Raw genomic sequence first — 8,479 nt, 5'->3', positions numbered from 1 at the left:
CTCTGGAACTCTGATTTTCAAATAAACAAATACATCTTTAAAAAAAAAAAAAAAGCCTTGGCCGGCGCTGTGCCTCACTAGGCTAATCCTCCACCTGCGGCGCCGGCACCCCGGGTTCTAGTCCCGGTCGGGGCACCGGATTCTGTCCCAGTTGCTCCTCTTCCAGTCCAGCTCTCTGCTGTGGCCCGGGAGTGCAGTGGAGGATGGCCCAAGTACTTGGGCCCTGCACCTGCATGGAAGGCCACGAGAAGCACCTGGCTCCTGGCTTCAGATCGGCGCAGTGCACCGGCTGTAGCAGCCATTTGGGGGGCGAGCCAACAGAAGGAAGACCTTTCTCTCTGTCTCTCACTAACTCTGCCTGTCAAAAAAAAAAAAAAGCCTTAAAATATTTTAAATATTATTTGTAAACAAGTTGACAAGAATAATTTATCCTGTGCCTATACATACTACTTGTGAAGGAGAGTATTGTTAAGTTATGGATTTTTGGAGGGGCTTTTCATTTTTCATTAATTTATTTTTCATTTATCTAAGAGACAGGCAGACCAAGAGAGAGAGAGCGGGCTCCCATATACTGGTTTAGTCCCAGATGCCTGCAATGGCTGAGCGGAGCTGAGGCTGGGGCTGGGAGTCAGTGTAGGTCTCCCTGTGGGTGGCAGGAACCCAATCAATTGAGCCATGGCTGCTGCCTCCCAGGGTCAGCATTAGGAGTGGAGCCAGGACTAACTTCTTCATTTCACTATGGAAGAAACTAAGGCCCAGCGACACCTAGAGCTTTGAAGCTGGCCAACAACTAGTTAATGTCAGAGCTGAGACTGCAGCCCGCATGCCCGGACTTGGAGCACAGGGCTCTTTCTTCTCCTGCAACCCCACATACGTGATAGGATAGCGCTTTCAAACTGGGGTATGCACAGCCCTGCCGGCCATGGCAGCCAGCCAGGGCGCGAACGCCGCAGGACAAGCACAGGGCGTCTCGCTGCAGTGTAAATAAGACGCCAAGATTTGAGCAGAGTTAGGGGAGTCACTTTATTTTTATATTAGAACAAGATCGATTGTAAAGGAGAATGCACAGTTTATATATATATTTTTTTAATTTCAGGCTGACTTTCTCAGGCTACAACCCCACCCCCGGAGGTGTCTTTGCAGACCTTGATGAAGGTGTTTCTTTTGTAAAATCGTGTGTCCCCCAATGTGGGGATACCTGGGAATGGATGTGTGCCCAAAAGCTGCCTTCCTGAACTTGCATGCTGGATGCTTCCATAACTAACTTTGCATTATTTCAATCTTCATGATCAGTTAGGTTGCTAATTTTTCTTTCTTTTTTTCTTTTCCTTTTTTTTTTTTTTTTTTTGGACAGGCAGAGTGGACAGTGAGAGAGAGAGAGAGAGACAGAGAGAAAGGTCTTCCTTTTTCTGTTGGTTCACCCCCCAATGGCTGCTGCAGCCGGTGCACCGCGCTGATCCAAAGCCAGGAGTCAGGTCCCTCTCCTGGTCTCCCATGCGGGTGCAGGACCCAAGGACTTGGGCCATCCTCCACTGCACTCCCGGGCCACAGCAGAGAGCTGGACTGGAAGAGGAGCAACAGGGTCAGAATCCAGTGCCCCAACCGGGACTAGAACCTGGAGTGCCGGCGCCGCAAGCAGAGGATTAGCCTATTGAGCCGCGGCGCCGGCCTTAAAATATATTCCCTTGTAATGTATCTCAGGGTTCACTGAGTCACCACTCTTTGGGTAGGCAGGCATTATGTTGTCCAACTTTCTGTTATGACAAATGATGTTATAACAAATGTTTACAAATTGCATTTATTTTCATTTTACTTGTGAGAGAGTGAGCAAGCGAGCTTCCATCTTCTGGTTCATTCCCCATATGTTCACAATATCAAGGCTGGGCCAAGCAAAGCCAGGAGTCCGGAATTCAATCTGGATCTCCCATGTGAGTGGCAGGGACCCAAGTACTTGAGCTGTCACCTGCTGCCTCCCGAGGTACACAGCAGAAATAGCTGGACTGGATGTGGAGTAGCTAGGACTTGAACCGGGCACTCTGATCCAGGATTCAGGCACTCCAAGCAGCTAGGCAACCTCTGCACCAAAATCTGTCCATAGTGAATGGCCTTTGTGTGTGTAGCTTAGCATTCCAGTACTGAAATTCCCCGGCGATCTTGTTGGATGACATAGGATCATGCCTTTTTCTCTCTAGGAATATATCAATCCGGGCCTTCTAAACCAGGCAGCCAAGGACAGAGGGCCCTTGCCTGAAAGTAGAGAAGGTACAGTGTGGAAAACATCCAGTTTTCCAGAATGAATTTCCATGATGGGATTTCCATAAAATCCGGAAATCACTAACTCTTTACTCACTTCACTCAATTTAGACTCGATGAGAATTATTCACGGAAAGAAATTTGTCCTGAACTGCAGAGGAGGCTTGGGAATGCTGGCAGGAATGCTGTATCTTATCCCACAGGTGATACAACCATCAGGTTGTTGAGGCACAGACACACACTCTCTCTAAATATGTATACACACATAGGCATAGATGTATGCTGACGCACACGAATGTGTATGTGTTCATGCATGCATGCATGTGTGTTATATATGGACACGTTCGTATGCATACACACACACACACACACAGTACAAGACCTTGACAGTGCCGCCTATGAGTCCTGCCTCCTGGTTTTCCTATCCGGTGTGCTCCCCTCTCTTCCACATAGGCTGGACGTAGGGATCCACTGCTAACACAGAATGCCAAGGATGACCATGCGATCAGGTCACAGAAGGATTGCTGTTCTCCTGAGCACCTCTTCCTGGCTCCCCAGCCCATTCTCAGGAAAACTGGCTGCCACATTGTGTGTTGACCTGCAGTGTAGTTCTAAGGACCAGAGACTGCTATCTCTGGCCCATAGCCAGAGTGGACCTGAACCACCAATAGCCCTGAGAGGGCCGTTTGGAAAGGGATCGTCTCCCAGGACAGCCTTGATAAAACCGGAGCCTGATCTGGATTACAGTCTTGATGTGTTATGTGGGGGGGGAGGGGCAGTGTGGGGTGGGCAGGGGCTCTGGCCCAGGCGCTCAGCTGAGCTTAATACCTAGGCTCCTGACATTCCTGACACTCAGAAGCAGGGCTAATGAGAGTTTCATGGTGACTTGCTATGCAGCAATAAATAACTTATTTTATATATGTTTGTACATCTGTATTATTATGTAGTATGTATATGCTATATATCAAATATCAATTGAAGTTATGAATATATACAAGATATAAAAAGGACATTTATTTGGTCAAACTAAATCCTTCTCAAAAGAATCTTTGTCCTTGTCCCCAGATGTAGTAGAAATCTGACATTTCTCACCCTGAAAATTTATGGCTTATATTTAAATATAGAAAGATAGATTCCTGGCTGATGCTGTGGTACAGTGGGTTAAAGCCCCAGCCTGAAGCACCAGCATTCCATATGGGTGCCGGTTCTAGTCCCGGCTGCTCTGCTTCCTATCCAGCTTCCTGCTAATGCGCCTGGAAAAGCAGTGGAAGATGGCCCAGGTCCTTGGGCCCCTGCACCCATGTGGAGACCTGGAAGAAGCTCCTGACTCCTGACTTTGGATCAGCCCAGCTCTGGCTGTTGCGGCCATTTGGGGAATGAACCATTGGATGGAAGACCCCTTTCTCTCTCTATCTCTACCTCTCTCTGTAACTCTGTATTTCAAATGAATAAAATAAATCTTAAAAAAAAGAGTCATTCTTTGGTTGTTATTTGTGTGCAACCCACATGTATGAGTGTAAAAATAAATTTCGCTTTTCTTTATAAGAGATAATAATTTATTTTGAGAATGCTTTCAAACACTTAAACTTGATTTGAAAGACAGAGAAAGTCAGATAGACAGAAATCTTCAATCTGCTAACTCACTTCTCAAGTGCCCACAATAGCTGGGGCTGGGCCAGGCTTAAGCTGGGAGCCTGGAACTCAATCCAGGTCTTCCACACAGATGGCAGGGACCCAGTACTTGAGCCATCACCACTGCCTCCTAGGGTGTGCATTAGATGGAAGCTGGAATCCGAATAGAGCCAGGACTTGAACACAGACATTCCCATTTTTTAAAAAAATATACTTACTTATTTGAAAGGGAGAGAGAGAGAGAGAGAGAGAGAGAGAGAGAGAGAGAGAGATCCTCTATCTGCTGGTTCACTCCCCAAATGGCTGCAACAGCCAGAGCTGGGCTGATCCAAAGTCAGGAGCCAGAAACTTCTTTCATGTCTTCCCACGATCATGCAGGGGCCCAAGGACTTGGGTCATCTTCCATTGCTTTCCCAGGCCATAGCAGAGAGCTAGATCAGAAGTGGAGCAGCTGGGACTAGAACTGGCACCCATATGGGATGCCAGCACTGCAGGTGGTGGCTTTACCCACTACACTATAGCGCTGGCCCTTGCCCAACAGCATCTTAACTGCTAAACCAAACACTGCCCCGAGGATAATGTTAAAAGGATTTCTGTTAAACTGTAACAATCTAAGTTGAACATTGACTTAAAGAAATCATTTGTCAGGATGTATCTAGTTATCAAATCAATAACTATTTTCTCACTTCTTTATGAATCAGTTTTTCCAACATGCTGTATACTTAAAGACACAGTGTAAAGCACGGTCATTATGTCACTTTTGGATTATTATCTGGTAGCACCGTCCACATACGAGTTTCATTATCAACATATGGATTTCTCTAAGATGCTTTGGAACTCAAGTACTTGAGGATGCTGGAATTCTCTTCTCTACACACTCATCATTTTTCAGGTAAATTTCAGAAAGAAGGCTCAGCCTAGAAATCATCTCCCCTGAGGGCCTGGATAGTGCAGAGGTCCCCTTGTAGAAGTTGCTCGTCCACACCCATACCCCATAGTGGCAAGAAGAGACACCCAAACCGGCTCCCAGAACCCAGCACACCGCGGGTGGCCAGACATGGGCCAGCATTCATTTTCAATGAGGAAGCCAGGATGCTGGCTAATCCCCTTCACTGCAAACCCTGCTGTAAACCCCAGGGGCTGGGGATTTGAATCAGACACCCTCCAGGGAATGGCAGCTGGGAAGAACATAGCCTCAGTATCCTTTGCTCTAAACCTACTTGATTTGTGTTTGTTCTGCTTGCTATTGACTGGCAATCAAACGGATCATTAAAGATGTTACTATTACTCCCTTAGAGCCTGAAGCATTTTCACTGCCTCCACACCTAATTCCAAACCATTCCATTCCCTGAGTTCTCCTGGGTTCCTCCGAAGGATGCTTTCATTACCACCTTTTTACACAAAGCAAATAGCCCAGCAAAGTTCAATCATCATTTTAATGAGAGGCAATGCATGCTGGAAGGAGTTCAAAAGAACTCTTTTCCATAAAAAATGCAAAAGAGAGGTTTTTGCATCTCAAGTGTAAAGTTCTAAAGTTTTAGAAAATTATTTTCTTTTTGTTTTGTGAATTCATCTGTGGTTGTAACAAAGAGAGAAAAATCTCCTTTCACAATGGGGGGGGGGTTTGCTCTGCCAAGAAGGTTGGCGATTTTCCAGGAATCTGAATTTAAGTTCTTCGGGGTTCTTACCCTTTACCTAGTGATCTAGAGAAATCAGAAAGAAGACGAGCTCAAGGTGACAGTCACCGTAAGTCTACCCCTCATATAGGTGACAGCTCGGGGTGGCCTTTGAAGTCCTGGATTACCCCCAATGGGTGGCGACGTTATGGGCAAGAGAGCGAGAGGTGGAGGATACAGCGGAAAGGGAGAGAAAGGAGGGATGAAAGGAAAGAGGAGAGGAGAGGAAACTGACAGCGAAGGGAAAGAGGTAGAGAAGGGGAAGGGAGGGTGAGATAGTGAAAGCGTGGGAAACCAAGAAACCAGTGAGAGCGAGGGAAGAAGAGAAAGCAAGGCAGGGCTAGATCTCTGCGCGGAGTGATGTTCCCTTCTCAGCACCCCTACCTTTTGAAAAGAGGAGGTCCCTCTTTGGAGACACCATTTCATCCCTAGTCCCGTGGACCAGCAAAGTTGGAGACACCCAGCTTTGCTGGGTGGGGCTTGTGAGCCAAGCCAGCCTGAGCCAATGAACCCCCAAATCGCTTAGATTTTTTTTTTTCCACTCCTTGTGACAAAGCTGTGCAGCGTGAAGCCTAAAGCAGACACCTGGAAAGGCCAAGGTCCCCAATGGCTGCACACAAAGTTCCTTTCCCCGCTGTGCTCCACAGCTGAGGCACCCTGGCCAAGAAGTGCTCCACAGCAGAGCAGAGGCAGCTTCTGCTCAGGCTTGAGGGGTAGGCTTCCGTTCCCTGCCAGGCTAACACATTCAGCTGCAGGAACCGGGGCAACCCCCTTGTAGGACACCACAGAGTGCCTCCTGCTGTTCCACCCCGGACCCTCCTCTGTGCAGCCTGGGTGTGGTTTTTCATGGCATGCAGTGTCCCTTCTGTGTTATGTGGGTGACTAGCGAACGATTGCCAGTGGCCTCTGCCCTGTGTCAGGTGTCAGGTGTTTGGACAGCACCCTAGCCCTACAGAAGGAGCCCTCCTTGGTGCATGGGGTGAAAGGGAGGTGGTTCAAATCAGCTGCCATATAAACTCGGTGCTCCCAGTCTAGATGTGCAGCCTTGTGAAGGCGCTGGCACAAAGCCAATACACAAAGAGAGGCAGGATTGGGCGTGACAGAGAGAGTAGACTTGCAAGTCGGAAGGCCTGGCTCCAATCACCCCCGAGGTTTTGCTTTTCCTACAGTTTTCTCTGGGAGCCTCCTTTTTACTGCTGCCAGTGTGATTAGGGCTTCTTTCCGTGACATCAAGAGTTTAATGGATCCAGGTAGCAAAGGAGGGGGTAGGGAAAAGGGGGGGAAAAAAGGTGAAAGGGAAGCTGTACATGGCGTGGTGGAGCAGAGAACGTCTAACAGTTGTCCTAGCATTGTTCAATGACACCAGTGATATTTGGTTAACTTTATGTGAATGGAAATTAGTAGTTCAGTAAGTATATAACTAAGTGGCTTAAGTTTTTTTAGGAGGACAGAGTAAAAGGAGAAAACGTCAAGACACATAAGTCGTATTCTATAGTGGGCTAATGAAGACATCACTCTCTTTAAAGTCTTCCTCATGAAGAAAGCAAAATTTACAGAAATTACAATTTTGCCTATCAAACAGTATGTATGTTTAAAGCACTGAAATTCTTTTTCAGAATTTAGTTTTTCAGTCTATAAATTAAGTCCATAAATAAACTCCATAACCTGATAATCTTCTACAAATATTTTTTATTGAGATGAAACTTACATAACATGAAGCTAGTCATGTTCAAGTGTGCAATCTGTTGTCATGTAGTACCTTCACAATGCACCCGCCGCCTCTAGGTGGTTTGAAAACACTGTCATTGTTTCTCGAGAAGACACCAGACACTTGAAGCAATTGCTCCTCATACCTCCCCTTAATCAGCCCCAGAAACTGCTAATTGGCTTTCTGTCCTTGTGGATTTACCTGTTCTGGGTGTTTTATAGAAATGAATGATACTGGCCGACGCTGTGGCTTAACAGGCTAATCCTCCGCCTTGCGGCGCCGGCACACCGGGTTCTAGTCCCGGTCGGGGTGCCGGATTCTGTCCCGGTTGCCCCTCTTCCAGGCCAGCTCTCTGCTGTGGCCAGGGAGTGCAGTGGAGGATGGCCCAAGTGCTTGGGCCCTGCACCCCATGGGAGACCAGGAAAAGCACCCGGCTCCTGCCTTCAGATCAGCGCGGTGCGCCGGCCGCAGCACACCTACCGCGGCGGCCATTGGAGGGTGAACCAATGGCGAAAAGGAAGACCTTTCTCTCTGTCTCTCTCTCTCGCTATCCATTCTGCCTGTCAAAAAAAAAAAAAAAAAAAAAAAAAAGAAATGAATGATACTAATGTGACCTTTTATGTCTAGCTTCTTTCACTTAGCTAAATGCTTTTGAGCATTGCACACATCATACATGTTTCACTCCTTTTATGGTTGAACAATAGTTCACCCTATGGATAGATCATAATTTGTTAATGCCTTCATCCATCCATAGCCATTTGGATTGCTTCCAACTATGAGTATTATGATAGTGCTGTTGAGTAAATTTGTTTATAAGTCTTGGGACACCTGTTTTGGGTTTGGGGGGCTCTGCACCACAGAGTGGAATGCTGGGTTATATGCTAATCCAACGCTTCACCTTTTGAGGAGCCACCAAACTCTTTCCTATAGGGATTGCAACAGGGACATTCCGGCAGCATTGTAGGAGGGCTCCATTTTCCCCAGTGCTTGCCAACACGCATGATGGTTTTGATTTGTATTTCCTAACACCTGATAATGCTCTTTGCCATTTACATATCTTCCTTGGAGACACATTGGTTCAAGACTTTTGCCCATTTTTAAATTGGGCTGTTTTGCATTTCAGTTGTTGAGTTGGAAGGGTTCTTTATGTATGCTGACTATGAGACCTTATCAGATAGAGAATTTGTAAATGTTCTCTTCCATTCTATAG

The sequence above is a fragment of the Lepus europaeus genome, chromosome 20 (assembly GCF_033115175.1).
Source record: "Lepus europaeus isolate LE1 chromosome 20, mLepTim1.pri, whole genome shotgun sequence".
Classification (NCBI taxonomy): domain Eukaryota; kingdom Metazoa; phylum Chordata; class Mammalia; order Lagomorpha; family Leporidae; genus Lepus; species Lepus europaeus.
Note: the sequence above shows the minus strand (reverse complement) of the source record.